Here is a 27,462-nt window from a genome sequence, read left to right on the forward strand (position 1 = left end):
AGTGGGTGCATGGAGCTGCTCGTTGCTTTTCCAAGCTGGCAGCTGTGGCTCCTGAGCTTGAGGCAAAAAGAAGGGCAGAAGCACACTGCAGAGGACAGCGTTCAGCCTTGCAAGAGGGCAGTGGACGTCGGAGGAGCCGACACAGCACAAGAGGCTCGGAATCGGCGCACTCTTCGCCTACGGCCATACCACCCTGAATGCGCCCGATCTCGTCCGATCTCGGAAGCTAAGCAGGGTCGGGCCTGGTTAGTACTTGGATGGGAGACCGCCTGGGAATACCAGGTGCTGTAGGCATTTTGCTACTCTGTGCCCGATAGGCGGCGTTCGTCTTCTCCGTCTTGAACTACATTTTTCCTCCATTCCGCTTTTAATTTTAACAAACACGGCGCGTGAAAAAGGCACAGGGGCAGACAGCAGCCCTCGCTCCAATGCAGAGCCCCGTCAGAGGCGGACACGTTGTCGCCAAACTAACTTGGAGCAGCAGCAGCAGCAGCAGGAGACTGAAGCCAGGGCAGCAGCTTGCCGCCTCGGGTGGGTGGATGCAGCCAGAAAGGGCCACTCGTGTCCCTGGCAAAGCACCTCCAGCGTCTCCCCGTTTTCTCTCCAGTGGACGCGCAAGGCCCCCTACAGCTAGGGGAGGCAAGTGGATGGGCCTCATCTGCATATGTGGGCTCTAGAGGAAGAGTGCACCCTGGGAGACAAGGGGACACCTGGAGCGGGAAGTGCTCACGGGGGAGAAGTGCCTACAAGAGGCAGGAAGGGAGGGAGGCCACATCATGCCTCTCCATAGCCAGGCCTCTGGATGATGGGGCAGAAGCGGCCGTCACCCTAAGCTTCCTAGAAGTCCCAGCTGGGCCCCATGCTACCTAATATCTCGCCTGATCGAGCCTGGTCGAGCACTGGTCGAGCCTTCAGCCAAGGGACACAGGAGCCAAGGGGTCTGGCCTCGAGCCTTCAACCGAGGGACCCAGGAGCCCAGGGTCTGGCCTCAGTGCTTCCCAAGTCGGCCTTCAGCTGAAGCCTGCCTGGGCTGGGAGCCTCAGCTGCTGTTCCTGGGTGTGCTTCTTTCCTGCATGTGAAGGCCACCAGCGGCGAAGGTTGCCCTCCGCCTTCCAAGGAGTCGAGGGGATAGAAGCAGGAAAATTGTGTGTGTGTTTATTTCTTCTTTTTTAGAGATTCTTTCTATTTTTGTAAGGAACTGACGCCTGGGTGAGTGCTAGTGTGGCTTGAGGTAAATTCACGGGCAGCTTCTTTGCAAACTTTTGCCAAACCAACTTGGGGCAGCAGTGGGGTAGAGAGTCAGCCTTCTGCTGATGCCTGCCTAGGCGTGGCTGGGCTGGGGGCCTCAGCTGCTGTTACTGGGCCTGCTTCTTTCCTGGACTTGTAGGCCACCAGCCGGAGAAAGTAAGGGCCTCAACCAACATCGCCCTCTGCCTTCCAAAGAGTCGAGGAGTCCCCAGCAGGAAAATTGTGTGTGTGTTTATTTCTTCTTTTTTAGAGATGCTTTCTATTTTTGTAAGGAAACGACGCCTGGGTGAGTGCTAGTGTGGCGTGAGCTAAATTTACAGGCATCTTCTTTGCAAACTTTTGCCAAACCAACTTGGAGCAGCAGTGGGGTAGAGAGTCAGCCTTCTGCTGATGCCTGCCTGGGCTGGGCTGGTCTGGGGGCCTCAGCTGCTGTTACTGGGCCTGCTTCTTTCCTGGACTTGTAGGCCACCAGCCCGAGAAGGTAAGGGCCTCAACCAACATCGCCCTCTGCCTTCCAAAGAGTCGAGGTGTCCCCAGCAGGAAAATTGTGTGTGTGTATTTCTTCTTTTTTTAGAGATGCTTTCTATTTTTGTAAGGAACCGACGCCTGGGTGAGTGCTAGTGTGGCTTGAGGTAAATTTACGGGCAGCTTCTTTGCAAACTTTTGCCAAACCAACTTGGGGCAGCACTGGGGTAGAGAGTCAGCCTTCCGCTGATGCCTGCCTAGGCGTGGCTGGGCTGGGGGCCTCAGTTGCTGTTACTGGGCCTGCTTCTTTCCTGGACTTGTAGGCCGCCAGCCTGAGAAGGTAAGGCCTCAACCAACATCGCCCTCTGCCTTCCAAAGAGTCGAGGAGACCGCAGCAGGAAAATTGTGTGTGTGTTTATTTCTTCTTTTTTTAGAGGTGCTTTCTATTTTTGTAAGGAACTGACGCCTGGGTGAGTGCTAGTGTGGCGTGAGTTAAATTTACAGGCATCTTCTTTGCAAACTTTTGCCAAACCAACTTGGGGCAGCAGTGGGGTAGAGAGTCAGCCTTCTGCTGATGCCTGCCTAGGCGTGGCTGGGCTGGGGGCCTCAGCTGCTGTTACTGGGCCTGCTTCTTTCCTGGACTTGTAGGCCACCAGCCGGAGAAAGTAAGGGCCTCAACCAACATCGCCCTCTGCCTTCCAAAGAGTCGAGGAGTCCCCAGCAGGAAAATTGTGTGTGTGTTTATTTCTTCTTTTTTAGAGATGCTTTCTATTTTTGTAAGGAACCGACGCCTGGGTGAGTGCTAGTGTGGCTTGAGGTAAATTTACGGGCAGCTTCTTTGCAAACTTTTGCCAAAACAACTTGGGGCAGCACTGGGGTAGAGAGTCAGCCTTCCGCTGATGCCTGCCTAGGCGTGGCTGGGCTGGGGGCCTCAGTTGCTGTTACTGGGCCTGCTTCTTTCCTGGACTTGTAGGCCGCCAGCCTGAGAAGGTAAGGCCTCAACCAACATCGCCCTCTGCCTTCCAAAGAGTCGAGGAGACCGCAGCAGGAAAATTGTGTGTGTGTTTATTTCTTCTTTTTTTAGAGGTGCTTTCTATTTTTGTAAGGAACTGACGCCTGGGTGAGTGCTAGTGTGGCTTGAGGTAAATTCACGGGCAGCTTCTTTGCAAACTTTTGCCAAACCAACTTGGGGCAGCAGTGGGGTAGAGAGTCAGCCTTAAGCTGATGCCTGCCTGGGCTGGGCTGGGCTGGGGGCCTCAGCTGCTGTTACTGGGCCTGCTTCTTTCCTGGACTTGTAGGTCACCAGCCCGATATGGTAAGGGCCTCAACCAACATCACCCTCTGCCTTCCAAAGCGTCGAGGAGCCCCCAGCAGGAAAATTGTGTGTGTGTTTATTTCCATCTTTCTTTCCGAGTTTTTTTTTAAAGTTTTGTAAGGAACGGATGCTTGGGTGAGTGAGTGCAAGTGTGGCTTGGCCTGAATTTACAGACACTTTCTTTGCAAACATGAGTAGGCAAGTGGGTATTTCAAAAGTGGGTGCATGGAGCTGCTCGTTGCTTTTCCAAGCTGGCAGCTGTGGCTCCTGAGCTTGAGGCAAAAAGAAGGGCAGAAGCACACTGCAGAGGACAGCGTTCAGCCTTGCAAGAGGGCAGTGGACGTCGGAGGAGCCGACACAGCACAAGAGGCTCGGAATCGGCGCACTCTTCGCCTACGGCCATACCACCCTGAATGCGCCCGATCTCGTCCGATCTCGAAAGCTAAGCAGGGTCGGGCCTGGTTAGTACTTGGATGGGAGACCGCCTGGGAATACCAGGTGCTGTAGGCATTTTGCTACTCTGTGCCCGATAGGCGGCGTTCGTCTTCTCCGTCTTGAACTACATTTTTCCTCCATTCCGCTTTTAATTTTAACAAACACGGCGCGTGAAAAAGGCACAGGGGCAGACAGCAGCCCTCGCTCCAATGCAGAGCCCCGTCAGAGGCGGACACGTTGTCGCCAAACTAACTTGGAGCAGCAGCAGCAGCAGCAGGAGACTGAAGCCAGGGCAGCAGCTTGCCGCCTCGGGTGGGTGGATGCAGCCAGAAAGGGCCACTCGTGTCCCTGGCAAAGCACCTCCAGCGTCTCCCCGTTTTCTCTCCAGTGGACGCGCAAGGCCCCCTACAGCTAGGGGAGGCAAGTGGATGGGCCTCATCTGCATATGTGGGCTCTAGAGGAAGAGTGCACCCTGGGAGACAAGGGGACACCTGGAGCGGGAAGTGCTCACGGGGGAGAAGTGCCTACAAGAGGCAGGAAGGGAGGGAGGCCACATCATGCCTCTCCATAGCCAGGCCTCTGGATGATGGGGCAGAAGCGGCCGTCACCCTAAGCTTCCTAGAAGTCCCAGCTGGGCCCCATGCTACCTAATATCTCGCCTGATCGAGCCTGGTCGAGCACTGGTCGAGCCTTCAGCCAAGGGACACAGGAGCCAAGGGGTCTGGCCTCGAGCCTTCAACCGAGGGACCCAGGAGCCCAGGGTCTGGCCTCAGTGCTTCCCAAGTCGGCCTTCAGCTGAAGCCTGCCTGGGCTGGGAGCCTCAGCTGCTGTTCCTGGGTGTGCTTCTTTCCTGCATGTGAAGGCCACCAGCGGCGAAGGTTGCCCTCCGCCTTCCAAGGAGTCGAGGGGATAGAAGCAGGAAAATTGTGTGTGTGTTTATTTCTTCTTTTTTAGAGATTCTTTCTATTTTTGTAAGGAACTGACGCCTGGGTGAGTGCTAGTGTGGCTTGAGGTAAATTCACGGGCAGCTTCTTTGCAAACTTTTGCCAAACCAACTTGGGGCAGCAGTGGGGTAGAGAGTCAGCCTTCTGCTGATGCCTGCCTAGGCGTGGCTGGGCTGGGGGCCTCAGCTGCTGTTACTGGGCCTGCTTCTTTCCTGGACTTGTAGGCCACCAGCCGGAGAAAGTAAGGGCCTCAACCAACATCGCCCTCTGCCTTCCAAAGAGTCGAGGAGTCCCCAGCAGGAAAATTGTGTGTGTGTTTATTTCTTCTTTTTTAGAGATGCTTTCTATTTTTGTAAGGAAACAACGCCTGGGTGAGTGCTAGTGTGGCGTGAGCTAAATTTACAGGCATCTTCTTTGCAAACTTTTGCCAAACCAACTTGGAGCAGCAGTGGGGTAGAGAGTCAGCCTTCTGCTGATGCCTGCCTGGGCTGGGCTGGTCTGGGGGCCTCAGCTGCTGTTACTGGGCCTGCTTCTTTCCTGGACTTGTAGGCCACCAGCCCGAGAAGGTAAGGGCCTCAACCAACATCGCCCTCTGCCTTCCAAAGAGTCGAGGTGTCCCCAGCAGGAAAATTGTGTGTGTGTATTTCTTCTTTTTTTAGAGATGCTTTCTATTTTTGTAAGGAACCGACGCCTGGGTGAGTGCTAGTGTGGCTTGAGGTAAATTTACGGGCAGCTTCTTTGCAAACTTTTGCCAAACCAACTTGGGGCAGCACTGGGGTAGAGAGTCAGCCTTCCGCTGATGCCTGCCTAGGCGTGGCTGGGCTGGGGGCCTCAGTTGCTGTTACTGGGCCTGCTTCTTTCCTGGACTTGTAGGCCGCCAGCCTGAGAAGGTAAGGCCTCAACCAACATCGCCCTCTGCCTTCCAAAGAGTCGAGGAGACCGCAGCAGGAAAATTGTGTGTGTGTTTATTTCTTCTTTTTTTAGAGGTGCTTTCTATTTTTGTAAGGAACTGACGCCTGGGTGAGTGCTAGTGTGGCGTGAGTTAAATTTACAGGCATCTTCTTTGCAAACTTTTGCCAAACCAACTTGGGGCAGCAGTGGGGTAGAGAGTCAGCCTTCTGCTGATGCCTGCCTAGGCGTGGCTGGGCTGGGGGCCTCAGCTGCTGTTACTGGGCCTGCTTCTTTCCTGGACTTGTAGGCCACCAGCCGGAGAAAGTAAGGGCCTCAACCAACATCGCCCTCTGCCTTCCAAAGAGTCGAGGAGTCCCCAGCAGGAAAATTGTGTGTGTGTTTATTTCTTCTTTTTTAGAGATGCTTTCTATTTTTGTAAGGAACCGACGCCTGGGTGAGTGCTAGTGTGGCTTGAGGTAAATTTACGGGCAGCTTCTTTGCAAACTTTTGCCAAAACAACTTGGGGCAGCACTGGGGTAGAGAGTCAGCCTTCCGCTGATGCCTGCCTAGGCGTGGCTGGGCTGGGGGCCTCAGTTGCTGTTACTGGGCCTGCTTCTTTCCTGGACTTGTAGGCCGCCAGCCTGAGAAGGTAAGGCCTCAACCAACATCGCCCTCTGCCTTCCAAAGAGTCGAGGAGACCGCAGCAGGAAAATTGTGTGTGTGTTTATTTCTTCTTTTTTTAGAGGTGCTTTCTATTTTTGTAAGGAACTGACGCCTGGGTGAGTGCTAGTGTGGCTTGAGGTAAATTCACGGGCAGCTTCTTTGCAAACTTTTGCCAAACCAACTTGGGGCAGCAGTGGGGTAGAGAGTCAGCCTTAAGCTGATGCCTGCCTGGGCTGGGCTGGGCTGGGGGCCTCAGCTGCTGTTACTGGGCCTGCTTCTTTCCTGGACTTGTAGGTCACCAGCCCGATATGGTAAGGGCCTCAACCAACATCACCCTCTGCCTTCCAAAGCGTCGAGGAGCCCCCAGCAGGAAAATTGTGTGTGTGTATTTCTTCTTTTTTTAGAGATGCTTTCTATTTTTGTAAGGAACCGACGCCTGGGTGAGTGCTAGTGTGGCTTGAGGTAAATTTACGGGCAGCTTCTTTGCAAACTTTTGCCAAACCAACTTGGGGCAGCACTGGGGTAGAGAGTCAGCCTTCCGCTGATGCCTGCCTAGGCGTGGCTGGGCTGGGGGCCTCAGTTGCTGTTACTGGGCCTGCTTCTTTCCTGGACTTGTAGGCCGCCAGCCTGAGAAGGTAAGGCCTCAACCAACATCGCCCTCTGCCTTCCAAAGAGTCGAGGAGACCGCAGCAGGAAAATTGTGTGTGTGTTTATTTCTTCTTTTTTTAGAGGTGCTTTCTATTTTTGTAAGGAACTGACGCCTGGGTGAGTGCTAGTGTGGCGTGAGTTAAATTTACAGGCATCTTCTTTGCAAACTTTTGCCAAACCAACTTGGGGCAGCAGTGGGGTAGAGAGTCAGCCTTCTGCTGATGCCTGCCTAGGCGTGGCTGGGCTGGGGGCCTCAGCTGCTGTTACTGGGCCTGCTTCTTTCCTGGACTTGTAGGCCACCAGCCGGAGAAAGTAAGGGCCTCAACCAACATCGCCCTCTGCCTTCCAAAGAGTCGAGGAGTCCCCAGCAGGAAAATTGTGTGTGTGTTTATTTCTTCTTTTTTAGAGATGCTTTCTATTTTTGTAAGGAACCGACGCCTGGGTGAGTGCTAGTGTGGCTTGAGGTAAATTTACGGGCAGCTTCTTTGCAAACTTTTGCCAAAACAACTTGGGGCAGCACTGGGGTAGAGAGTCAGCCTTCCGCTGATGCCTGCCTAGGCGTGGCTGGGCTGGGGGCCTCAGTTGCTGTTACTGGGCCTGCTTCTTTCCTGGACTTGTAGGCCGCCAGCCTGAGAAGGTAAGGCCTCAACCAACATCGCCCTCTGCCTTCCAAAGAGTCGAGGAGACCGCAGCAGGAAAATTGTGTGTGTGTTTATTTCTTCTTTTTTTAGAGGTGCTTTCTATTTTTGTAAGGAACTGACGCCTGGGTGAGTGCTAGTGTGGCTTGAGGTAAATTCACGGGCAGCTTCTTTGCAAACTTTTGCCAAACCAACTTGGGGCAGCAGTGGGGTAGAGAGTCAGCCTTAAGCTGATGCCTGCCTGGGCTGGGCTGGGCTGGGGGCCTCAGCTGCTGTTACTGGGCCTGCTTCTTTCCTGGACTTGTAGGTCACCAGCCCGATATGGTAAGGGCCTCAACCAACATCACCCTCTGCCTTCCAAAGCGTCGAGGAGCCCCCAGCAGGAAAATTGTGTGTGTGTTTATTTCCATCTTTCTTTCCGAGTTTTTTTTTAAAGTTTTGTAAGGAACGGATGCTTGGGTGAGTGAGTGCAAGTGTGGCTTGGCCTGAATTTACAGACACTTTCTTTGCAAACATGAGTAGGCAAGTGGGTATTTCAAAAGTGGGTGCATGGAGCTGCTCGTTGCTTTTCCAAGCTGGCAGCTGTGGCTCCTGAGCTTGAGGCAAAAAGAAGGGCAGAAGCACACTGCAGAGGACAGCGTTCAGCCTTGCAAGAGGGCAGTGGACGTCGGAGGAGCCGACACAGCACAAGAGGCTCGGAATCGGCGCACTCTTCGCCTACGGCCATACCACCCTGAATGCGCCCGATCTCGTCCGATCTCGGAAGCTAAGCAGGGTCGGGCCTGGTTAGTACTTGGATGGGAGACCGCCTGGGAATACCAGGTGCTGTAGGCATTTTGCTACTCTGTGCCCGATAGGCGGCGTTCGTCTTCTCCGTCTTGAACTACATTTTTCCTCCATTCCGCTTTTAATTTTAACAAACACGGCGCGTGAAAAAGGCACAGGGGCAGACAGCAGCCCTCGCTCCAATGCAGAGCCCCGTCAGAGGCGGACACGTTGTCGCCAAACTAACTTGGAGCAGCAGCAGCAGCAGCAGGAGACTGAAGCCAGGGCAGCAGCTTGCCGCCTCGGGTGGGTGGATGCAGCCAGAAAGGGCCACTCGTGTCCCTGGCAAAGCACCTCCAGCGTCTCCCCGTTTTCTCTCCAGTGGACGCGCAAGGCCCCCTACAGCTAGGGGAGGCAAGTGGATGGGCCTCATCTGCATATGTGGGCTCTAGAGGAAGAGTGCACCCTGGGAGACAAGGGGACACCTGGAGCGGGAAGTGCTCACGGGGGAGAAGTGCCTACAAGAGGCAGGAAGGGAGGGAGGCCACATCATGCCTCTCCATAGCCAGGCCTCTGGATGATGGGGCAGAAGCGGCCGTCACCCTAAGCTTCCTAGAAGTCCCAGCTGGGCCCCATGCTACCTAATATCTCGCCTGATCGAGCCTGGTCGAGCACTGGTCGAGCCTTCAGCCAAGGGACACAGGAGCCAAGGGGTCTGGCCTCGAGCCTTCAACCGAGGGACCCAGGAGCCCAGGGTCTGGCCTCAGTGCTTCCCAAGTCGGCCTTCAGCTGAAGCCTGCCTGGGCTGGGAGCCTCAGCTGCTGTTCCTGGGTGTGCTTCTTTCCTGCATGTGAAGGCCACCAGCGGCGAAGGTTGCCCTCCGCCTTCCAAGGAGTCGAGGGGATAGAAGCAGGAAAATTGTGTGTGTGTTTATTTCTTCTTTTTTAGAGATTCTTTCTATTTTTGTAAGGAACTGACGCCTGGGTGAGTGCTAGTGTGGCTTGAGGTAAATTCACGGGCAGCTTCTTTGCAAACTTTTGCCAAACCAACTTGGGGCAGCAGTGGGGTAGAGAGTCAGCCTTCTGCTGATGCCTGCCTAGGCGTGGCTGGGCTGGGGGCCTCAGCTGCTGTTACTGGGCCTGCTTCTTTCCTGGACTTGTAGGCCACCAGCCGGAGAAAGTAAGGGCCTCAACCAACATCGCCCTCTGCCTTCCAAAGAGTCGAGGAGTCCCCAGCAGGAAAATTGTGTGTGTGTTTATTTCTTCTTTTTTAGAGATGCTTTCTATTTTTGTAAGGAAACGACGCCTGGGTGAGTGCTAGTGTGGCGTGAGCTAAATTTACAGGCATCTTCTTTGCAAACTTTTGCCAAACCAACTTGGAGCAGCAGTGGGGTAGAGAGTCAGCCTTCTGCTGATGCCTGCCTGGGCTGGGCTGGTCTGGGGGCCTCAGCTGCTGTTACTGGGCCTGCTTCTTTCCTGGACTTGTAGGCCACCAGCCCGAGAAGGTAAGGGCCTCAACCAACATCGCCCTCTGCCTTCCAAAGAGTCGAGGTGTCCCCAGCAGTAAAATTGTGTGTGTGTATTTCTTCTTTTTTTAGAGATGCTTTCTATTTTTGTAAGGAACCGACGCCTGGGTGAGTGCTAGTGTGGCTTGAGGTAAATTTACGGGCAGCTTCTTTGCAAACTTTTGCCAAACCAACTTGGGGCAGCACTGGGGTAGAGAGTCAGCCTTCCGCTGATGCCTGCCTAGGCGTGGCTGGGCTGGGGGCCTCAGTTGCTGTTACTGGGCCTGCTTCTTTCCTGGACTTGTAGGCCGCCAGCCTGAGAAGGTAAGGCCTCAACCAACATCGCCCTCTGCCTTCCAAAGAGTCGAGGAGACCGCAGCAGGAAAATTGTGTGTGTGTTTATTTCTTCTTTTTTTAGAGGTGCTTTCTATTTTTGTAAGGAACTGACGCCTGGGTGAGTGCTAGTGTGGCGTGAGTTAAATTTACAGGCATCTTCTTTGCAAACTTTTGCCAAACCAACTTGGGGCAGCAGTGGGGTAGAGAGTCAGCCTTCTGCTGATGCCTGCCTAGGCGTGGCTGGGCTGGGGGCCTCAGCTGCTGTTACTGGGCCTGCTTCTTTCCTGGACTTGTAGGCCACCAGCCGGAGAAAGTAAGGGCCTCAACCAACATCGCCCTCTGCCTTCCAAAGAGTCGAGGAGTCCCCAGCAGGAAAATTGTGTGTGTGTTTATTTCTTCTTTTTTAGAGATGCTTTCTATTTTTGTAAGGAACCGACGCCTGGGTGAGTGCTAGTGTGGCTTGAGGTAAATTTACGGGCAGCTTCTTTGCAAACTTTTGCCAAAACAACTTGGGGCAGCACTGGGGTAGAGAGTCAGCCTTCCGCTGATGCCTGCCTAGGCGTGGCTGGGCTGGGGGCCTCAGTTGCTGTTACTGGGCCTGCTTCTTTCCTGGACTTGTAGGCCGCCAGCCTGAGAAGGTAAGGCCTCAACCAACATCGCCCTCTGCCTTCCAAAGAGTCGAGGAGACCGCAGCAGGAAAATTGTGTGTGTGTTTATTTCTTCTTTTTTTAGAGGTGCTTTCTATTTTTGTAAGGAACTGACGCCTGGGTGAGTGCTAGTGTGGCTTGAGGTAAATTCACGGGCAGCTTCTTTGCAAACTTTTGCCAAACCAACTTGGGGCAGCAGTGGGGTAGAGAGTCAGCCTTAAGCTGATGCCTGCCTGGGCTGGGCTGGGCTGGGGGCCTCAGCTGCTGTTACTGGGCCTGCTTCTTTCCTGGACTTGTAGGTCACCAGCCCGATATGGTAAGGGCCTCAACCAACATCACCCTCTGCCTTCCAAAGCGTCGAGGAGCCCCCAGCAGGAAAATTGTGTGTGTGTATTTCTTCTTTTTTTAGAGATGCTTTCTATTTTTGTAAGGAACCGACGCCTGGGTGAGTGCTAGTGTGGCTTGAGGTAAATTTACGGGCAGCTTCTTTGCAAACTTTTGCCAAACCAACTTGGGGCAGCACTGGGGTAGAGAGTCAGCCTTCCGCTGATGCCTGCCTAGGCGTGGCTGGGCTGGGGGCCTCAGTTGCTGTTACTGGGCCTGCTTCTTTCCTGGACTTGTAGGCCGCCAGCCTGAGAAGGTAAGGCCTCAACCAACATCGCCCTCTGCCTTCCAAAGAGTCGAGGAGACCGCAGCAGGAAAATTGTGTGTGTGTTTATTTCTTCTTTTTTTAGAGGTGCTTTCTATTTTTGTAAGGAACTGACGCCTGGGTGAGTGCTAGTGTGGCGTGAGTTAAATTTACAGGCATCTTCTTTGCAAACTTTTGCCAAACCAACTTGGGGCAGCAGTGGGGTAGAGAGTCAGCCTTCTGCTGATGCCTGCCTAGGCGTGGCTGGGCTGGGGGCCTCAGCTGCTGTTACTGGGCCTGCTTCTTTCCTGGACTTGTAGGCCACCAGCCGGAGAAAGTAAGGGCCTCAACCAACATCGCCCTCTGCCTTCCAAAGAGTCGAGGAGTCCCCAGCAGGAAAATTGTGTGTGTGTTTATTTCTTCTTTTTTAGAGATGCTTTCTATTTTTGTAAGGAACCGACGCCTGGGTGAGTGCTAGTGTGGCTTGAGGTAAATTTACGGGCAGCTTCTTTGCAAACTTTTGCCAAAACAACTTGGGGCAGCACTGGGGTAGAGAGTCAGCCTTCCGCTGATGCCTGCCTAGGCGTGGCTGGGCTGGGGGCCTCAGTTGCTGTTACTGGGCCTGCTTCTTTCCTGGACTTGTAGGCCGCCAGCCTGAGAAGGTAAGGCCTCAACCAACATCGCCCTCTGCCTTCCAAAGAGTCGAGGAGACCGCAGCAGGAAAATTGTGTGTGTGTTTATTTCTTCTTTTTTTAGAGGTGCTTTCTATTTTTGTAAGGAACTGACGCCTGGGTGAGTGCTAGTGTGGCTTGAGGTAAATTCACGGGCAGCTTCTTTGCAAACTTTTGCCAAACCAACTTGGGGCAGCAGTGGGGTAGAGAGTCAGCCTTAAGCTGATGCCTGCCTGGGCTGGGCTGGGCTGGGGGCCTCAGCTGCTGTTACTGGGCCTGCTTCTTTCCTGGACTTGTAGGTCACCAGCCCGATATGGTAAGGGCCTCAACCAACATCACCCTCTGCCTTCCAAAGCGTCGAGGAGCCCCCAGCAGGAAAATTGTGTGTGTGTTTATTTCCATCTTTCTTTCCGAGTTTTTTTTTAAAGTTTTGTAAGGAACGGATGCTTGGGTGAGTGAGTGCAAGTGTGGCTTGGCCTGAATTTACAGACACTTTCTTTGCAAACATGAGTAGGCAAGTGGGTATTTCAAAAGTGGGTGCATGGAGCTGCTCGTTGCTTTTCCAAGCTGGCAGCTGTGGCTCCTGAGCTTGAGGCAAAAAGAAGGGCAGAAGCACACTGCAGAGGACAGCGTTCAGCCTTGCAAGAGGGCAGTGGACGTCGGAGGAGCCGACACAGCACAAGAGGCTCGGAATCGGCGCACTCTTCGCCTACGGCCATACCACCCTGAATGCGCCCGATCTCGTCCGATCTCGGAAGCTAAGCAGGGTCGGGCCTGGTTAGTACTTGGATGGGAGACCGCCTGGGAATACCAGGTGCTGTAGGCATTTTGCTACTCTGTGCCCGATAGGCGGCGTTCGTCTTCTCCGTCTTGAACTACATTTTTCCTCCATTCCGCTTTTAATTTTAACAAACACGGCGCGTGAAAAAGGCACAGGGGCAGACAGCAGCCCTCGCTCCAATGCAGAGCCCCGTCAGAGGCGGACACGTTGTCGCCAAACTAACTTGGAGCAGCAGCAGCAGCAGCAGGAGACTGAAGCCAGGGCAGCAGCTTGCCGCCTCGGGTGGGTGGATGCAGCCAGAAAGGGCCACTCGTGTCCCTGGCAAAGCACCTCCAGCGTCTCCCCGTTTTCTCTCCAGTGGACGCGCAAGGCCCCCTACAGCTAGGGGAGGCAAGTGGATGGGCCTCATCTGCATATGTGGGCTCTAGAGGAAGAGTGCACCCTGGGAGACAAGGGGACACCTGGAGCGGGAAGTGCTCACGGGGGAGAAGTGCCTACAAGAGGCAGGAAGGGAGGGAGGCCACATCATGCCTCTCCATAGCCAGGCCTCTGGATGATGGGGCAGAAGCGGCCGTCACCCTAAGCTTCCTAGAAGTCCCAGCTGGGCCCCATGCTACCTAATATCTCGCCTGATCGAGCCTGGTCGAGCACTGGTCGAGCCTTCAGCCAAGGGACACAGGAGCCAAGGGGTCTGGCCTCGAGCCTTCAACCGAGGGACCCAGGAGCCCAGGGTCTGGCCTCAGTGCTTCCCAAGTCGGCCTTCAGCTGAAGCCTGCCTGGGCTGGGAGCCTCAGCTGCTGTTCCTGGGTGTGCTTCTTTCCTGCATGTGAAGGCCACCAGCGGCGAAGGTTGCCCTCCGCCTTCCAAGGAGTCGAGGGGATAGAAGCAGGAAAATTGTGTGTGTGTTTATTTCTTCTTTTTTAGAGATTCTTTCTATTTTTGTAAGGAACTGACGCCTGGGTGAGTGCTAGTGTGGCTTGAGGTAAATTCACGGGCAGCTTCTTTGCAAACTTTTGCCAAACCAACTTGGGGCAGCAGTGGGGTAGAGAGTCAGCCTTCTGCTGATGCCTGCCTAGGCGTGGCTGGGCTGGGGGCCTCAGCTGCTGTTACTGGGCCTGCTTCTTTCCTGGACTTGTAGGCCACCAGCCGGAGAAAGTAAGGGCCTCAACCAACATCGCCCTCTGCCTTCCAAAGAGTCGAGGAGTCCCCAGCAGGAAAATTGTGTGTGTGTTTATTTCTTCTTTTTTAGAGATGCTTTCTATTTTTGTAAGGAAACGACGCCTGGGTGAGTGCTAGTGTGGCGTGAGCTAAATTTACAGGCATCTTCTTTGCAAACTTTTGCCAAACCAACTTGGAGCAGCAGTGGGGTAGAGAGTCAGCCTTCTGCTGATGCCTGCCTGGGCTGGGCTGGTCTGGGGGCCTCAGCTGCTGTTACTGGGCCTGCTTCTTTCCTGGACTTGTAGGCCACCAGCCCGAGAAGGTAAGGGCCTCAACCAACATCGCCCTCTGCCTTCCAAAGAGTCGAGGTGTCCCCAGCAGTAAAATTGTGTGTGTGTATTTCTTCTTTTTTTAGAGATGCTTTCTATTTTTGTAAGGAACCGACGCCTGGGTGAGTGCTAGTGTGGCTTGAGGTAAATTTACGGGCAGCTTCTTTGCAAACTTTTGCCAAACCAACTTGGGGCAGCACTGGGGTAGAGAGTCAGCCTTCCGCTGATGCCTGCCTAGGCGTGGCTGGGCTGGGGGCCTCAGTTGCTGTTACTGGGCCTGCTTCTTTCCTGGACTTGTAGGCCGCCAGCCTGAGAAGGTAAGGCCTCAACCAACATCGCCCTCTGCCTTCCAAAGAGTCGAGGAGACCGCAGCAGGAAAATTGTGTGTGTGTTTATTTCTTCTTTTTTTAGAGGTGCTTTCTATTTTTGTAAGGAACTGACGCCTGGGTGAGTGCTAGTGTGGCGTGAGTTAAATTTACAGGCATCTTCTTTGCAAACTTTTGCCAAACCAACTTGGGGCAGCAGTGGGGTAGAGAGTCAGCCTTCTGCTGATGCCTGCCTAGGCGTGGCTGGGCTGGGGGCCTCAGCTGCTGTTACTGGGCCTGCTTCTTTCCTGGACTTGTAGGCCACCAGCCGGAGAAAGTAAGGGCCTCAACCAACATCGCCCTCTGCCTTCCAAAGAGTCGAGGAGTCCCCAGCAGGAAAATTGTGTGTGTGTTTATTTCTTCTTTTTTAGAGATGCTTTCTATTTTTGTAAGGAACCGACGCCTGGGTGAGTGCTAGTGTGGCTTGAGGTAAATTTACGGGCAGCTTCTTTGCAAACTTTTGCCAAAACAACTTGGGGCAGCACTGGGGTAGAGAGTCAGCCTTCCGCTGATGCCTGCCTAGGCGTGGCTGGGCTGGGGGCCTCAGTTGCTGTTACTGGGCCTGCTTCTTTCCTGGACTTGTAGGCCGCCAGCCTGAGAAGGTAAGGCCTCAACCAACATCGCCCTCTGCCTTCCAAAGAGTCGAGGAGACCGCAGCAGGAAAATTGTGTGTGTGTTTATTTCTTCTTTTTTTAGAGGTGCTTTCTATTTTTGTAAGGAACTGACGCCTGGGTGAGTGCTAGTGTGGCTTGAGGTAAATTCACGGGCAGCTTCTTTGCAAACTTTTGCCAAACCAACTTGGGGCAGCAGTGGGGTAGAGAGTCAGCCTTAAGCTGATGCCTGCCTGGGCTGGGCTGGGCTGGGGGCCTCAGCTGCTGTTACTGGGCCTGCTTCTTTCCTGGACTTGTAGGTCACCAGCCCGATATGGTAAGGGCCTCAACCAACATCACCCTCTGCCTTCCAAAGCGTCGAGGAGCCCCCAGCAGGAAAATTGTGTGTGTGTTTATTTCCATCTTTCTTTCCGAGTTTTTTTTTAAAGTTTTGTAAGGAACGGATGCTTGGGTGAGTGAGTGCAAGTGTGGCTTGGCCTGAATTTACAGACACTTTCTTTGCAAACATGAGTAGGCAAGTGGGTATTTCAAAAGTGGGTGCATGGAGCTGCTCGTTGCTTTTCCAAGCTGGCAGCTGTGGCTCCTGAGCTTGAGGCAAAAAGAAGGGCAGAAGCACACTGCAGAGGACAGCGTTCAGCCTTGCAAGAGGGCAGTGGACGTCGGAGGAGCCGACACAGCACAAGAGGCTCGGAATCGGCGCACTCTTCGCCTACGGCCATACCACCCTGAATGCGCCCGATCTCGTCCGATCTCGGAAGCTAAGCAGGGTCGGGCCTGGTTAGTACTTGGATGGGAGACCGCCTGGGAATACCAGGTGCTGTAGGCATTTTGCTACTCTGTGCCCGATAGGCGGCGTTCGTCTTCTCCGTCTTGAACTACATTTTTCCTCCATTCCGCTTTTAATTTTAACAAACACGGCGCGTGAAAAAGGCACAGGGGCAGACAGCAGCCCTCGCTCCAATGCAGAGCCCCGTCAGAGGCGGACACGTTGTCGCCAAACTAACTTGGAGCAGCAGCAGCAGCAGCAGGAGACTGAAGCCAGGGCAGCAGCTTGCCGCCTCGGGTGGGTGGATGCAGCCAGAAAGGGCCACTCGTGTCCCTGGCAAAGCACCTCCAGCGTCTCCCCGTTTTCTCTCCAGTGGACGCGCAAGGCCCCCTACAGCTAGGGGAGGCAAGTGGATGGGCCTCATCTGCATATGTGGGCTCTAGAGGAAGAGTGCACCCTGGGAGACAAGGGGACACCTGGAGCGGGAAGTGCTCACGGGGGAGAAGTGCCTACAAGAGGCAGGAAGGGAGGGAGGCCACATCATGCCTCTCCATAGCCAGGCCTCTGGATGATGGGGCAGAAGCGGCCGTCACCCTAAGCTTCCTAGAAGTCCCAGCTGGGCCCCATGCTACCTAATATCTCGCCTGATCGAGCCTGGTCGAGCACTGGTCGAGCCTTCAGCCAAGGGACACAGGAGCCAAGGGGTCTGGCCTCGAGCCTTCAACCGAGGGACCCAGGAGCCCAGGGTCTGGCCTCAGTGCTTCCCAAGTCGGCCTTCAGCTGAAGCCTGCCTGGGCTGGGAGCCTCAGCTGCTGTTCCTGGGTGTGCTTCTTTCCTGCATGTGAAGGCCACCAGCGGCGAAGGTTGCCCTCCGCCTTCCAAGGAGTCGAGGGGATAGAAGCAGGAAAATTGTGTGTGTGTTTATTTCTTCTTTTTTAGAGATTCTTTCTATTTTTGTAAGGAACTGACGCCTGGGTGAGTGCTAGTGTGGCTTGAGGTAAATTCACGGGCAGCTTCTTTGCAAACTTTTGCCAAACCAACTTGGGGCAGCAGTGGGGTAGAGAGTCAGCCTTCTGCTGATGCCTGCCTAGGCGTGGCTGGGCTGGGGGCCTCAGCTGCTGTTACTGGGCCTGCTTCTTTCCTGGACTTGTAGGCCACCAGCCGGAGAAAGTAAGGGCCTCAACCAACATCGCCCTCTGCCTTCCAAAGAGTCGAGGAGTCCCCAGCAGGAAAATTGTGTGTGTGTTTATTTCTTCTTTTTTAGAGATGCTTTCTATTTTTGTAAGGAAACGACGCCTGGGTGAGTGCTAGTGTGGCGTGAGCTAAATTTACAGGCATCTTCTTTGCAAACTTTTGCCAAACCAACTTGGAGCAGCAGTGGGGTAGAGAGTCAGCCTTCTGCTGATGCCTGCCTGGGCTGGGCTGGTCTGGGGGCCTCAGCTGCTGTTACTGGGCCTGCTTCTTTCCTGGACTTGTAGGCCACCAGCCCGAGAAGGTAAGGGCCTCAACCAACATCGCCCTCTGCCTTCCAAAGAGTCGAGGTGTCCCCAGCAGGAAAATTGTGTGTGTGTATTTCTTCTTTTTTTAGAGATGCTTTCTATTTTTGTAAGGAACCGACGCCTGGGTGAGTGCTAGTGTGGCTTGAGGTAAATTTACGGGCAGCTTCTTTGCAAACTTTTGCCAAACCAACTTGGGGCAGCACTGGGGTAGAGAGTCAGCCTTCCGCTGATGCCTGCCTAGGCGTGGCTGGGCTGGGGGCCTCAGTTGCTGTTACTGGGCCTGCTTCTTTCCTGGACTTGTAGGCCGCCAGCCTGAGAAGGTAAGGCCTCAACCAACATCGCCCTCTGCCTTCCAAAGAGTCGAGGAGACCGCAGCAGGAAAATTGTGTGTGTGTTTATTTCTTCTTTTTTTAGAGGTGCTTTCTATTTTTGTAAGGAACTGACGCCTGGGTGAGTGCTAGTGTGGCGTGAGTTAAATTTACAGGCATCTTCTTTGCAAACTTTTGCCAAACCAACTTGGGGCAGCAGTGGGGTAGAGAGTCAGCCTTCTGCTGATGCCTGCCTAGGCGTGGCTGGGCTGGGGGCCTCAGCTGCTGTTACTGGGCCTGCTTCTTTCCTGGACTTGTAGGCCACCAGCCGGAGAAAGTAAGGGCCTCAACCAACATCGCCCTCTGCCTTCCAAAGAGTCGAGGAGTCCCCAGCAGGAAAATTGTGTGTGTGTTTATTTCTTCTTTTTTAGAGATGCTTTCTATTTTTGTAAGGAACCGACGCCTGGGTGAGTGCTAGTGTGGCTTGAGGTAAATTTACGGGCAGCTTCTTTGCAAACTTTTGCCAAAACAACTTGGGGCAGCACTGGGGTAGAGAGTCAGCCTTCCGCTGATGCCTGCCTAGGCGTGGCTGGGCTGGGGGCCTCAGTTGCTGTTACTGGGCCTGCTTCTTTCCTGGACTTGTAGGCCGCCAGCCTGAGAAGGTAAGGCCTCAACCAACATCGCCCTCTGCCTTCCAAAGAGTCGAGGAGACCGCAGCAGGAAAATTGTGTGTGTGTTTATTTCTTCTTTTTTTAGAGGTGCTTTCTATTTTTGTAAGGAACTGACGCCTGGGTGAGTGCTAGTGTGGCTTGAGGTAAATTCACGGGCAGCTTCTTTGCAAACTTTTGCCAAACCAACTTGGGGCAGCAGTGGGGTAGAGAGTCAGCCTTAAGCTGATGCCTGCCTGGGCTGGGCTGGGCTGGGGGCCTCAGCTGCTGTTACTGGGCCTGCTTCTTTCCTGGACTTGTAGGTCACCAGCCCGATATGGTAAGGGCCTCAACCAACATCACCCTCTGCCTTCCAAAGCGTCGAGGAGCCCCCAGCAGGAAAATTGTGTGTGTGTTTATTTCCATCTTTCTTTCCGAGTTTTTTTTTAAAGTTTTGTAAGGAACGGATGCTTGGGTGAGTGAGTGCAAGTGTGGCTTGGCCTGAATTTACAGACACTTTCTTTGCAAACATGAGTAGGCAAGTGGGTATTTCAAAAGTGGGTGCATGGAGCTGCTCGTTGCTTTTCCAAGCTGGCAGCTGTGGCTCCTGAGCTTGAGGCAAAAAGAAGGGCAGAAGCACACTGCAGAGGACAGCGTTCAGCCTTGCAAGAGGGCAGTGGACGTCGGAGGAGCCGACACAGCACAAGAGGCTCGGAATCGGCGCACTCTTCGCCTACGGCCATACCACCCTGAATGCGCCCGATCTCGTCCGATCTCGAAAGCTAAGCAGGGTCGGGCCTGGTTAGTACTTGGATGGGAGACCGCCTGGGAATACCAGGTGCTGTAGGCATTTTGCTACTCTGTGCCCGATAGGCGGCGTTCGTCTTCTCCGTCTTGAACTACATTTTTCCTCCATTCCGCTTTTAATTTTAACAAACACGGCGCGTGAAAAAGGCACAGGGGCAGACAGCAGCCCTCGCTCCAATGCAGAGCCCCGTCAGAGGCGGACACGTTGTCGCCAAACTAACTTGGAGCAGCAGCAGCAGCAGCAGGAGACTGAAGCCAGGGCAGCAGCTTGCCGCCTCGGGTGGGTGGATGCAGCCAGAAAGGGCCACTCGTGTCCCTGGCAAAGCACCTCCAGCGTCTCCCCGTTTTCTCTCCAGTGGACGCGCAAGGCCCCCTACAGCTAGGGGAGGCAAGTGGATGGGCCTCATCTGCATATGTGGGCTCTAGAGGAAGAGTGCACCCTGGGAGACAAGGGGACACCTGGAGCGGGAAGTGCTCACGGGGGAGAAGTGCCTACAAGAGGCAGGAAGGGAGGGAGGCCACATCATGCCTCTCCATAGCCAGGCCTCTGGATGATGGGGCAGAAGCGGCCGTCACCCTAAGCTTCCTAGAAGTCCCAGCTGGGCCCCATGCTACCTAATATCTCGCCTGATCGAGCCTGGTCGAGCACTGGTCGAGCCTTCAGCCAAGGGACACAGGAGCCAAGGGGTCTGGCCTCGAGCCTTCAACCGAGGGACCCAGGAGCCCAGGGTCTGGCCTCAGTGCTTCCCAAGTCGGCCTTCAGCTGAAGCCTGCCTGGGCTGGGAGCCTCAGCTGCTGTTCCTGGGTGTGCTTCTTTCCTGCATGTGAAGGCCACCAGCGGCGAAGGTTGCCCTCCGCCTTCCAAGGAGTCGAGGGGATAGAAGCAGGAAAATTGTGTGTGTGTTTATTTCTTCTTTTTTAGAGATTCTTTCTATTTTTGTAAGGAACTGACGCCTGGGTGAGTGCTAGTGTGGCTTGAGGTAAATTCACGGGCAGCTTCTTTGCAAACTTTTGCCAAACCAACTTGGGGCAGCAGTGGGGTAGAGAGTCAGCCTTCTGCTGATGCCTGCCTAGGCGTGGCTGGGCTGGGGGCCTCAGCTGCTGTTACTGGGCCTGCTTCTTTCCTGGACTTGTAGGCCACCAGCCGGAGAAAGTAAGGGCCTCAACCAACATCGCCCTCTGCCTTCCAAAGAGTCGAGGAGTCCCCAGCAGGAAAATTGTGTGTGTGTTTATTTCTTCTTTTTTAGAGATGCTTTCTATTTTTGTAAGGAAACAACGCCTGGGTGAGTGCTAGTGTGGCGTGAGCTAAATTTACAGGCATCTTCTTTGCAAACTTTTGCCAAACCAACTTGGAGCAGCAGTGGGGTAGAGAGTCAGCCTTCTGCTGATGCCTGCCTGGGCTGGGCTGGTCTGGGGGCCTCAGCTGCTGTTACTGGGCCTGCTTCTTTCCTGGACTTGTAGGCCACCAGCCCGAGAAGGTAAGGGCCTCAACCAACATCGCCCTCTGCCTTCCAAAGAGTCGAGGTGTCCCCAGCAGGAAAATTGTGTGTGTGTATTTCTTCTTTTTTTAGAGATGCTTTCTATTTTTGTAAGGAACCGACGCCTGGGTGAGTGCTAGTGTGGCTTGAGGTAAATTTACGGGCAGCTTCTTTGCAAACTTTTGCCAAACCAACTTGGGGCAGCACTGGGGTAGAGAGTCAGCCTTCCGCTGATGCCTGCCTAGGCGTGGCTGGGCTGGGGGCCTCAGTTGCTGTTACTGGGCCTGCTTCTTTCCTGGACTTGTAGGCCGCCAGCCTGAGAAGGTAAGGCCTCAACCAACATCGCCCTCTGCCTTCCAAAGAGTCGAGGAGACCGCAGCAGGAAAATTGTGTGTGTGTTTATTTCTTCTTTTTTTAGAGGTGCTTTCTATTTTTGTAAGGAACTGACGCCTGGGTGAGTGCTAGTGTGGCGTGAGTTAAATTTACAGGCATCTTCTTTGCAAACTTTTGCCAAACCAACTTGGGGCAGCAGTGGGGTAGAGAGTCAGCCTTCTGCTGATGCCTGCCTAGGCGTGGCTGGGCTGGGGGCCTCAGCTGCTGTTACTGGGCCTGCTTCTTTCCTGGACTTGTAGGCCACCAGCCGGAGAAAGTAAGGGCCTCAACCAACATCGCCCTCTGCCTTCCAAAGAGTCGAGGAGTCCCCAGCAGGAAAATTGTGTGTGTGTTTATTTCTTCTTTTTTAGAGATGCTTTCTATTTTTGTAAGGAACCGACGCCTGGGTGAGTGCTAGTGTGGCTTGAGGTAAATTTACGGGCAGCTTCTTTGCAAACTTTTGCCAAAACAACTTGGGGCAGCACTGGGGTAGAGAGTCAGCCTTCCGCTGATGCCTGCCTAGGCGTGGCTGGGCTGGGGGCCTCAGTTGCTGTTACTGGGCCTGCTTCTTTCCTGGACTTGTAGGCCGCCAGCCTGAGAAGGTAAGGCCTCAACCAACATCGCCCTCTGCCTTCCAAAGAGTCGAGGAGACCGCAGCAGGAAAATTGTGTGTGTGTTTATTTCTTCTTTTTTTAGAGGTGCTTTCTATTTTTGTAAGGAACTGATGCCTGGGTGAGTGCTAGTGTGGCTTGAGGTAAATTCACGGGCAGCTTCTTTGCAAACTTTTGCCAAACCAACTTGGGGCAGCAGTGGGGTAGAGAGTCAGCCTTAAGCTGATGCCTGCCTGGGCTGGGCTGGGCTGGGGGCCTCAGCTGCTGTTACTGGGCCTGCTTCTTTCCTCGACTTGTAGGTCACCAGCCCGATATGGTAAGGGCCTCAACCAACATCACCCTCTGCCTTCCAAAGCGTCGAGGAGCCCCCAGCAGGAAAATTGTGTGTGTGTATTTCTTCTTTTTTTAGAGATGCTTTCTATTTTTGTAAGGAACCGACGCCTGGGTGAGTGCTAGTGTGGCTTGAGGTAAATTTACGGGCAGCTTCTTTGCAAACTTTTGCCAAACCAACTTGGGGCAGCACTGGGGTAGAGAGTCAGCCTTCCGCTGATGCCTGCCTAGGCGTGGCTGGGCTGGGGGCCTCAGTTGCTGTTACTGGGCCTGCTTCTTTCCTGGACTTGTAGGCCGCCAGCCTGAGAAGGTAAGGCCTCAACCAACATCGCCCTCTGCCTTCCAAAGAGTCGAGGAGACCGCAGCAGGAAAATTGTGTGTGTGTTTATTTCTTCTTTTTTTAGAGGTGCTTTCTATTTTTGTAAGGAACTGACGCCTGGGTGAGTGCTAGTGTGGCGTGAGTTAAATTTACAGGCATCTTCTTTGCAAACTTTTGCCAAACCAACTTGGGGCAGCAGTGGGGTAGAGAGTCAGCCTTCTGCTGATGCCTGCCTAGGCGTGGCTGGGCTGGGGGCCTCAGCTGCTGTTACTGGGCCTGCTTCTTTCCTGGACTTGTAGGCCACCAGCCGGAGAAAGTAAGGGCCTCAACCAACATCGCCCTCTGCCTTCCAAAGAGTCGAGGAGTCCCCAGCAGGAAAATTGTGTGTGTGTTTATTTCTTCTTTTTTAGAGATGCTTTCTATTTTTGTAAGGAACCGACGCCTGGGTGAGTGCTAGTGTGGCTTGAGGTAAATTTACGGGCAGCTTCTTTGCAAACTTTTGCCAAAACAACTTGGGGCAGCACTGGGGTAGAGAGTCAGCCTTCCGCTGATGCCTGCCTAGGCGTGGCTGGGCTGGGGGCCTCAGTTGCTGTTACTGGGCCTGCTTCTTTCCTGGACTTGTAGGCCGCCAGCCTGAGAAGGTAAGGCCTCAACCAACATCGCCCTCTGCCTTCCAAAGAGTCGAGGAGACCGCAGCAGGAAAATTGTGTGTGTGTTTATTTCTTCTTTTTTTAGAGGTGCTTTCTATTTTTGTAAGGAACTGACGCCTGGGTGAGTGCTAGTGTGGCTTGAGGTAAATTCACGGGCAGCTTCTTTGCAAACTTTTGCCAAACCAACTTGGGGCAGCAGTGGGGTAGAGAGTCAGCCTTAAGCTGATGCCTGCCTGGGCTGGGCTGGGCTGGGGGCCTCAGCTGCTGTTACTGGGCCTGCTTCTTTCCTGGACTTGTAGGTCACCAGCCCGATATGGTAAGGGCCTCAACCAACATCACCCTCTGCCTTCCAAAGCGTCGAGGAGCCCCCAGCAGGAAAATTGTGTGTGTGTTTATTTCCATCTTTCTTTCCGAGTTTTTTTTTAAAGTTTTGTAAGGAACGGATGCTTGGGTGAGTGAGTGCAAGTGTGGCTTGGCCTGAATTTACAGACACTTTCTTTGCAAACATGAGTAGGCAAGTGGGTATTTCAAAAGTGGGTGCATGGAGCTGCTCGTTGCTTTTCCAAGCTGGCAGCTGTGGCTCCTGAGCTTGAGGCAAAAAGAAGGGCAGAAGCACACTGCAGAGGACAGCGTTCAGCCTTGCAAGAGGGCAGTGGACGTCGGAGGAGCCGACACAGCACAAGAGGCTCGGAATCGGCGCACTCTTCGCCTACGGCCATACCACCCTGAATGCGCCCGATCTCGTCCGATCTCGGAAGCTAAGCAGGGTCGGGCCTGGTTAGTACTTGGATGGGAGACCGCCTGGGAATACCAGGTGCTGTAGGCATTTTGCTACTCTGTGCCCGATAGGCGGCGTTCGTCTTCTCCGTCTTGAACTACATTTTTCCTCCATTCCGCTTTTAATTTTAACAAACACGGCGCGTGAAAAAGGCACAGGGGCAGACAGCAGCCCTCGCTCCAATGCAGAGCCCCGTCAGAGGCGGACACGTTGTCGCCAAACTAACTTGGAGCAGCAGCAGCAGCAGCAGGAGACTGAAGCCAGGGCAGCAGCTTGCCGCCTCGGGTGGGTGGATGCAGCCAGAAAGGGCCACTCGTGTCCCTGGCAAAGCACCTCCAGCGTCTCCCCGTTTTCTCTCCAGTGGACGCGCAAGGCCCCCTACAGCTAGGGGAGGCAAGTGGATGGGCCTCATCTGCATATGTGGGCTCTAGAGGAAGAGTGCACCCTGGGAGACAAGGGGACACCTGGAGCGGGAAGTGCTCACGGGGGAGAAGTGCCTACAAGAGGCAGGAAGGGAGGGAGGCCACATCATGCCTCTCCATAGCCAGGCCTCTGGATGATGGGGCAGAAGCGGCCGTCACCCTAAGCTTCCTAGAAGTCCCAGCTGGGCCCCATGCTACCTAATATCTCGCCTGATCGAGCCTGGTCGAGCACTGGTCGAGCCTTCAGCCAAGGGACACAGGAGCCAAGGGGTCTGGCCTCGAGCCTTCAACCGAGGGACCCAGGAGCCCAGGGTCTGGCCTCAGTGCTTCCCAAGTCGGCCTTCAGCTGAAGCCTGCCTGGGCTGGGAGCCTCAGCTGCTGTTCCTGGGTGTGCTTCTTTCCTGCATGTGAAGGCCACCAGCGGCGAAGGTTGCCCTCCGCCTTCCAAGGAGTCGAGGGGATAGAAGCAGGAAAATTGTGTGTGTGTTTATTTCTTCTTTTTTAGAGATTCTTTCTATTTTTGTAAGGAACTGACGCCTGGGTGAGTGCTAGTGTGGCTTGAGGTAAATTCACGGGCAGCTTCTTTGCAAACTTTTGCCAAACCAACTTGGGGCAGCAGTGGGGTAGAGAGTCAGCCTTCTGCTGATGCCTGCCTAGGCGTGGCTGGGCTGGGGGCCTCAGCTGCTGTTACTGGGCCTGCTTCTTTCCTGGACTTGTAGGCCACCAGCCGGAGAAAGTAAGGGCCTCAACCAACATCGCCCTCTGCCTTCCAAAGAGTCGAGGAGTCCCCAGCAGGAAAATTGTGTGTGTGTTTATTTCTTCTTTTTTAGAGATGCTTTCTATTTTTGTAAGGAAACGACGCCTGGGTGAGTGCTAGTGTGGCGTGAGCTAAATTTACAGGCATCTTCTTTGCAAACTTTTGCCAAACCAACTTGGAGCAGCAGTGGGGTAGAGAGTCAGCCTTCTGCTGATGCCTGCCTGGGCTGGGCTGGGGGCCTCAGCTGCTGTTACTGGGCCTGCTTCTTTCCTGGACTTGTAGGCCACCAGCCCGAGAAGGTAAGGGCCTCAACCAACATCGCCCTCTGCCTTCCAAAGAGTCGAGGTGTCCCCAGCAGTAAAATTGTGTGTGTGTATTTCTTCTTTTTTTAGAGATGCTTTCTATTTTTGTAAGGAACCGACGCCTGGGTGAGTGCTAGTGTGGCTTGAGGTAAATTTACGGGCAGCTTCTTTGCAAACTTTTGCCAAACCAACTTGGGGCAGCACTGGGGTAGAGAGTCAGCCTTCCGCTGATGCCTGCCTAGGCGTGGCTGGGCTGGGGGCCTCAGTTGCTGTTACTGGGCCTGCTTCTTTCCTGGACTTGTAGGCCGCCAGCCTGAGAAGGTAAGGCCTCAACCAACATCGCCCTCTGCCTTCCAAAGAGTCGAGGAGACCGCAGCAGGAAAATTGTGTGTGTGTTTATTTCTTCTTTTTTTAGAGGTGCTTTCTATTTTTGTAAGGAACTGACGCCTGGGTGAGTGCTAGTGTGGCGTGAGTTAAATTTACAGGCATCTTCTTTGCAAACTTTTGCCAAACCAACTTGGGGCAGCAGTGGGGTAGAGAGTCAGCCTTCTGCTGATGCCTGCCTAGGCGTGGCTGGGCTGGGGGCCTCAGCTGCTGTTACTGGGCCTGCTTCTTTCCTGGACTTGTAGGCCACCAGCCGGAGAAAGTAAGGGCCTCAACCAACATCGCCCTCTGCCTTCCAAAGAGTCGAGGAGTCCCCAGCAGGAAAATTGTGTGTGTGTTTATTTCTTCTTTTTTAGAGATGCTTTCTATTTTTGTAAGGAACCGACGCCTGGGTGAGTGCTAGTGTGGCTTGAGGTAAATTTACGGGCAGCTTCTTTGCAAACTTTTGCCAAAACAACTTGGGGCAGCACTGGGGTAGAGAGTCAGCCTTCCGCTGATGCCTGCCTAGGCGTGGCTGGGCTGGGGGCCTCAGTTGCTGTTACTGGGCCTGCTTCTTTCCTGGACTTGTAGGCCGCCAGCCTGAGAAGGTAAGGCCTCAACCAACATCGCCCTCTGCCTTCCAAAGAGTCGAGGAGACCGCAGCAGGAAAATTGTGTGTGTGTTTATTTCTTCTTTTTTTAGAGGTGCTTTCTATTTTTGTAAGGAACTGACGCCTGGGTGAGTGCTAGTGTGGCTTGAGGTAAATTCACGGGCAGCTTCTTTGCAAACTTTTGCCAAACCAACTTGGGGCAGCAGTGGGGTAGAGAGTCAGCCTTAAGCTGATGCCTGCCTGGGCTGGGCTGGGCTGGGGGCCTCAGCTGCTGTTACTGGGCCTGCTTCTTTCCTGGACTTGTAGGTCACCAGCCCGATATGGTAAGGGCCTCAACCAACATCACCCTCTGCCTTCCAAAGCGTCGAGGAGCCCCCAGCAGGAAAATTGTGTGTGTGTATTTCTTCTTTTTTTAGAGATGCTTTCTATTTTTGTAAGGAACCGACGCCTGGGTGAGTGCTAGTGTGGCTTGAGGTAAATTTACGGGCAGCTTCTTTGCAAACTTTTGCCAAACCAACTTGGGGCAGCACTGGGGTAGAGAGTCAGCCTTCCGCTGATGCCTGCCTAGGCGTGGCTGGGCTGGGGGCCTCAGTTGCTGTTACTGGGCCTGCTTCTTTCCTGGACTTGTAGGCCGCCAGCCTGAGAAGGTAAGGCCTCAACCAACATCGCCCTCTGCCTTCCAAAGAGTCGAGGAGACCGCAGCAGGAAAATTGTGTGTGTGTTTATTTCTTCTTTTTTTAGAGGTGCTTTCTATTTTTGTAAGGAACTGACGCCTGGGTGAGTGCTAGTGTGGCGTGAGTTAAATTTACAGGCATCTTCTTTGCAAACTTTTGCCAAACCAACTTGGGGCAGCAGTGGGGTAGAGAGTCAGCCTTCTGCTGATGCCTGCCTAGGCGTGGCTGGGCTGGGGGCCTCAGCTGCTGTTACTGGGCCTGCTTCTTTCCTGGACTTGTAGGCCACCAGCCGGAGAAAGTAAGGGCCTCAACCAACATCGCCCTCTGCCTTCCAAAGAGTCGAGGAGTCCCCAGCAGGAAAATTGTGTGTGTGTTTATTTCTTCTTTTTTAGAGATGCTTTCTATTTTTGTAAGGAACCGACGCCTGGGTGAGTGCTAGTGTGGCTTGAGGTAAATTTACGGGCAGCTTCTTTGCAAACTTTTGCCAAAACAACTTGGGGCAGCACTGGGGTAGAGAGTCAGCCTTCCGCTGATGCCTGCCTAGGCGTGGCTGGGCTGGGGGCCTCAGTTGCTGTTACTGGGCCTGCTTCTTTCCTGGACTTGTAGGCCGCCAGCCTGAGAAGGTAAGGCCTCAACCAACATCGCCCTCTGCCTTCCAAAGAGTCGAGGAGACCGCAGCAGGAAAATTGTGTGTGTGTTTATTTCTTCTTTTTTTAGAGGTGCTTTC

At 53.9% G+C, this 27,462-nt stretch overlaps 7 non-coding genes across 7 annotated transcripts; all 7 read left to right on the forward strand.

Moving 5' to 3' along the window:
- The first annotated feature begins 175 nt into the window (after positions 1-175).
- On the forward strand, positions 176-294 carry LOC138558712 (5S ribosomal RNA). Its single transcript, XR_011298832.1, has one exon. It is a non-coding gene; the product is annotated as a 5S ribosomal RNA (ribosomal RNA).
- A 3,125-nt stretch (positions 295-3,419) lies between these two features.
- Positions 3,420-3,538, forward strand: LOC138558984 (5S ribosomal RNA). The gene has a single exon (XR_011299102.1). It is a non-coding gene; the product is annotated as a 5S ribosomal RNA (ribosomal RNA).
- Positions 3,539-7,962: 4,424 nt separating this feature from the next.
- LOC138558714 (5S ribosomal RNA) lies at positions 7,963-8,081 on the forward strand. Its single transcript, XR_011298834.1, has one exon. It is a non-coding gene; the product is annotated as a 5S ribosomal RNA (ribosomal RNA).
- Positions 8,082-12,505: 4,424 nt separating this feature from the next.
- LOC138558715 (5S ribosomal RNA) lies at positions 12,506-12,624 on the forward strand. The gene has a single exon (XR_011298835.1). It is a non-coding gene; the product is annotated as a 5S ribosomal RNA (ribosomal RNA).
- Positions 12,625-15,749: 3,125 nt separating this feature from the next.
- LOC138558716 (5S ribosomal RNA) lies at positions 15,750-15,868 on the forward strand. Its single transcript, XR_011298836.1, has one exon. It is a non-coding gene; the product is annotated as a 5S ribosomal RNA (ribosomal RNA).
- Positions 15,869-18,993: 3,125 nt separating this feature from the next.
- Positions 18,994-19,112, forward strand: LOC138558985 (5S ribosomal RNA). The gene has a single exon (XR_011299103.1). It is a non-coding gene; the product is annotated as a 5S ribosomal RNA (ribosomal RNA).
- Positions 19,113-23,536: 4,424 nt separating this feature from the next.
- Positions 23,537-23,655, forward strand: LOC138558717 (5S ribosomal RNA). Its single transcript, XR_011298837.1, has one exon. It is a non-coding gene; the product is annotated as a 5S ribosomal RNA (ribosomal RNA).
- The last annotated feature ends 3,807 nt before the right edge of the window (positions 23,656-27,462 follow it).

This window comes from Ambystoma mexicanum, unplaced genomic scaffold, assembly GCF_040938575.1.
Source record: "Ambystoma mexicanum isolate Mex_15411 unplaced genomic scaffold, UKY_AmexF1_1 Mex_scaf34, whole genome shotgun sequence".
Taxonomy (NCBI): Eukaryota; Metazoa; Chordata; class Amphibia; order Caudata; family Ambystomatidae; genus Ambystoma; species Ambystoma mexicanum.